This window comes from Ailuropoda melanoleuca, chromosome 9 (genome assembly GCF_002007445.2).
Source record: "Ailuropoda melanoleuca isolate Jingjing chromosome 9, ASM200744v2, whole genome shotgun sequence".
NCBI lineage: Eukaryota > Metazoa > Chordata > Mammalia > Carnivora > Ursidae > Ailuropoda > Ailuropoda melanoleuca.
Genome location: NC_048226.1, coordinates 22,977,605 through 22,982,788, shown reverse-complemented (window position 1 = coordinate 22,982,788; position 5,184 = coordinate 22,977,605). Strand labels below are relative to the sequence as shown.

The window sequence follows — 5,184 nt, the reverse complement described above, 5'->3', positions numbered from 1 at the left end:
CACAAATGGGCTGGCAAAATGTGAATTTTCAATCCCATTATATAATCAATGACTCTCACTGCTGGGAAAACATTATACTTAAAGAAGAAAACTGAAATAAACTGGAAATTATTTGGTATATGTGACAGCATTGCTAATAAGACAGGGACTAAATATAGTATAGTACGCTTAGGAGAGGGGTATCCCTAGGCAAAACGAAGTAATAGAAGCTGCAGTGTCTCTGCGGTGCTAACAGATGGGCTGGGGAGAGTGCCATAATGATCGAAACTTGCTAGCAAGGCTGGCTCCTGGTTCACAGAATACAGAGCTCCAGCCCCAAAGGTGAGAGCCTTATGTCTGGGAAAATAGCTACCTGTGATACTATGATTTAGAATAAGAAATACATAGTTGGGGGTGCCTGGGTGGCTCAATTGGTTAAGCGTCTGCCTTCAGCTCAGGTCATGATCCCAGGGTCCTGGGATCAAGCCCCACAATTGGCTCCCTGCTCCATGGGGAGTCTGCTTCTCCCTTTCCTCCTGCTTGTGCTCTCTCTGTCAAATAAATAAATAAAATCTCAAAAAATAGAGAAATATTTAGCTGGTCTTCATCCCCCTTTCTGGCACAGAGCTCCTAAAATTCTTGGAATTTCCAGTGATGAGATTGATAAAAGTACCTTGTGTTATGTTAATGAGGTAACTTTGGGAGGCCAGGAACGATGGGGGCTGGTTTGGTTGCCAGGAGGATCATGTGATTAGACGGTTGGAATTTTCAGTCCCAGCTCCCTAATGTTGGGGGAGGGGAGATAGGCTGATGGAATTCATTTCCAATAGCCAATGATTTAATCAAGCACTCCTATGTAATAAAACCTCCATAAAACCCCACAAGGATAGGGTTAGGAGAGCCTCCAGGCTGTTGAAACAATGCTTTCATGTGCCATTGTGCCAGGCACAAACTCATGGATAGACAAGTTCCTTTGTTTGGGACCTCGCCATATGTATCTTTTCATCTGGCTGTTGATTCCTATTCTCTATATCCTTTGTAATAAACTGGCCATCTAGCAAATAAACTGGTTTCTTGAGTCCTGTGAGTCAATCTACCAAATGAATCCATCCAACCCAAGGAGGACATCATGGGAATCTCTGAGGCATAGCCAGTTGGTAAGAAGCACAGGTGACAACCCTGGAGTTGGCAATTGGCATATGAATTGGGGGCAATCTTGATGGTCTGAATCCTCAACCTGTAAAATCTGATGCTATCGCTGGATAGATGGTGTCAGAATGGAGTTGAATTATAGGTCATCCAGCTGGTATCTGAGAGTTGCTTGATGGTGTGGGGGAAAAACTCCCCACTCATTGGAATTGAGTGGTGAGAATTAATACACAACGTTCAGCCAGCATGAGTACCACTCTCCTCTAGCTCCCACACCAACACCAGCTTCAGAACCCCACTGGTTAGGGGATGAAGACAAAGGGGTGGGGAACTGAAAGAACTGGTTAACTTGTGGGCTTCCCTTCAAGTACTTCAAACATGTTTTTTTGTCTGAGCTTATTTTCTAGCACATTCTCTGAAGAGAGTAAGGAAACTGAGACACAGGCAATTTAAGTGATTGCCCATGTTCCCACACCTTTTTTTCCCCTATTATTATCCTAAGGCTAAGAAAATCTGAAGCACAGGCCAGTGAATCGGTGAGATTTAGGTCCAGACAGTACTACAGATGTGGAATATGTTAAGATGCTTAAGAAAAACCTACTAAGGAATGTGAAGAGGGGCACCTGGCTGGCTCAGTTGGTGGAGCACATGACTCTTGATCTCAGGGTTGTGAGTTAGAGCTCCATGTTGGGTGTAGAGATTACTTAAAAAAAAAAATAAAAAGGAATATGAAAGAACATGGAATGATAGGAAGGAATGTTAGAATAAATTATCACTTGTTTATAGAGAGAATCACTGATTCAAAGGCTCAGTCGTTGTTATTAGTTATGCAGGTGAAATGTCTGACCACTGAACTCAGTGACAGAAACTCCTGAAATAATTCCACTGAATGAAGACGATCTGGTAACATAAGGAAGAATTCCAAAAATTGAGACATGATCTTGAAATGGGACTGTCTACCATTTAGTCAAAGAATGAAAAATTAAAGGAAGACTTGGAAAGAGAACAAAGGGTCGGATAAATAGCAACAGCTACTGCAATCTCTTAATGTACTACACAATGAATGGAAGCATCACATAATGACATTTTCTGAATTGAGAACTTTCAATAAGCTGAAAGTAAAAATATTTTAAAGAGGGGCGTCTGGCTGGCTTAGTCGAACACGTGACTCTTAATTTCAGGGTCATGAGTTCAAGCCCCATTTTGGGTATACAGCCTACTTTAAAAAAAATGATTAAAAGAATAGGAGAAACGCTTGATTACCTTGGGTACCTAGAGACCATTTTCCTCCACCTGACAGTAATGTTAAAAAAAAAAAAAAGTTCAAGAATCAGCTGAATAGGAGCACCGGGCTAGCTCAAATGGAAGAGTATGCAACTCTTGATTTTGGGGTCAGGGGTTCGAGTTCCATGGTGGGCGTGGAGATTCCTAAAAAATAAACTTAAAAAAAAATCAACTGTATAGCTGACAGCACTGTGTGAAATATTACAGATTCATATAAATAGATTAGATGTTCTACATGATCATGTCAAAATTAGTGACTCCTTTTTTTTTAAAGATTTTATTTATTTATTTGACACAGAGAGAGAGACAGCAAGAGAGGGGACACAAGCAGGGGGAGTGGGAGAGGGAGAAGCACGATTCCCACTGAGTGGTGGGGGGAGAAGCTAATGCAGGGGCTCAAACCCAGGACCTTGGGACCATGCCATACACCAAAGGTAGCCGCCTAAGGACTGAACCACCCAGGCGCCCAAAACTACTGGTTCCTTTTAGCCACCTTATATTGAGCTGCTGTTACTTAATGAAATTGCCTAGAGACATCCTGAAGATCCAACCCAGATAAGATCGAAAACATTCCATTGGTGAAAGGATGGTCTTTTTTCACAAAGTACTTAAAGAATCTTGTCATTCAAGGATAATGGAAGCACAGATGACTACTTGGACAAAGAATATATTTGCAAATCAAAGCAATACGCAACTTCCTTTTATCATTAAAATGATGTGCCATGTGGGCATCTGGCTAGCTGAGTCAGTAGAGCATGTGACTCTTATCTCTGCCTTGTAAATTCAAGCTCCATGTTGGGTGTAGACATTTTACATAAAAATGAAATCTTAGGGGTACCTGGATGGCTTAGTTGGTTCTGCCTTCAGCTTGGGTTTGAGCCCTGCAATGGGGTCCCTCCTCAGCAGAGAACCTGCTTCTTCCTCTCCCTCTGCTTCTCCCCCTGCTCTTGTGTGCACTCTCTATCAAATAAACAAATAAATAAAATCTCAAAAATAAATAAATAAATACATAAATAAAATATTAAATAAAAGGCATATGCCACAATCTATTATTTTTTTAAATTATTTTAAAATGGTCCTCATTCAGTCGGTGCTTTAGAGTTTTAAACTATATGGACAGGAATGCAAGTAAAAATATTCTAGGCTTAATCATTATAAAATAATGTACCTTACTTCATGCAATATTCTTTGGAATATTCTTTAATTTACGGTGTTGCTAATGTAATATTTTCCATTTAAATTTCAACAGGTTTTAATGGATTTAAGTTCCATTTAGTGTTCAACATTTTTATATTTAGGAATTATATTATATTATATATATATATATTTCCAACAGATGAGAAGATGCTCAACATCAGTCATCATGAGGAAAAGGCACATCAAAACTACAAGATATCACCTCACACCAGTTGGAATGGTTAAAATAAAAAACACAAGAAACAACAGATGTTGGCGAGGATGTGGAGAAAGGGGAACCCTCTTACACTGCTGGTGGGAATGCAAGTTGGTACAGCCACTCTGGAAAACAGTACGGCGATTCCTTGAAAAGCTAAAAATAGATCTACCCTATGATACAGCAATTGCACAACTAGGTATTTATCCAAAGATTACAAAAATACTAATTCAAAGGGATACATGCACCCCCTTGTTGTAATGAGCACTAGGTGTTGTTCGGAAGCATTGAATCACTATACTGTATGCCTAAAACTAATATTACACTGTGTAACTGAAATTTAAATAAAAAATAAAAAAAAAAAACCCAACTTCATTTCTGGAGCACCGGGGTGACACAATTGGTTAGGCGTCCAACTCTTGGTTTCAGCTCAGGTCCTGATCTAAGGGTCATGAGATGGAGCCCCGTGTCAGGCTCCACACTCAGTACTTAGGATTCCCTCTCCTTCTCCTTCTATCCCTCCTGCTTGTGATTTCTCTCTCTCGCTCTCAAAATAAATAAATCTTTTAAAAAAAAAAAAAAACTTTTCTGGGGCTCCTGGGTGGCTCAGTCAGTTAAGTGGCTGCTTTCTGCTCAGGTCATGATCTTGGGGTCCCGGGATCAAGCCCCACGTCCTTCTAGCTCCTTGTTCAGAGGTGAATCTGCTTCTCCCTTTCCCTCTGCCCCTCCCCCATGCTGTGCTTGTGCTCACTCTCTCTCTCTCAAATAAATAAAATCTTAAAAAAATATTAAAAAAAACTTCATTTATGATAATGCATAGGTGGAACAGGACAAGAACTCAGAAATTTCTGGAGATGGTGATCTATCTTCTGAGAATTTAAATTATGGACACAGGCAGAATGAAAGAAAAATATCTATAAAATATCCTTTGCCCTCTTAAATTAAACAATATAACAATTTATTACCTCCTTTATTCATTTACTTGAAAAACACATATTTCTCTCCTGTTGCAGAGACTGGTTGCTGACATAAAAAATATCACATGGACCCTGACCATGCCATGTTCACTATTCCACAGGAAAAAAAATGTTGGACCCAGCTTGGAAAAAATGTACATATGTACATATGCCTTTTACAGGAAATTGTGTGGCAGCCCCATGGAAGGTTGTCTGGGCCTTGGCACAGGGCTCTGGGCTTCTTCTGTCACCCAATGCTCAGACAGACAAGCTGCCACCCTCATGAGGGGAGACCCACCTGACAGGGTCTCTGAAGCTTCCTGAGCCACGGTCTCTTCAGGTCCTGGGTGCTTGCAAGTATTCCACATTCCCCTAGACCAAACCCCTTTCACTTTCCAGAAAACTGCTTGCATTTTCTGTGAC

At 40.5% G+C, this 5,184-nt stretch overlaps 1 pseudogene; it reads left to right on the top strand.

Annotated features, from left to right (window-relative positions):
- The first annotated feature begins 235 nt into the window (after window positions 1–235).
- Window positions 236–2,261, top strand: LOC109488465 (annotated as a pseudogene).
- The last annotated feature ends 2,923 nt before the right edge of the window (window positions 2,262–5,184 follow it).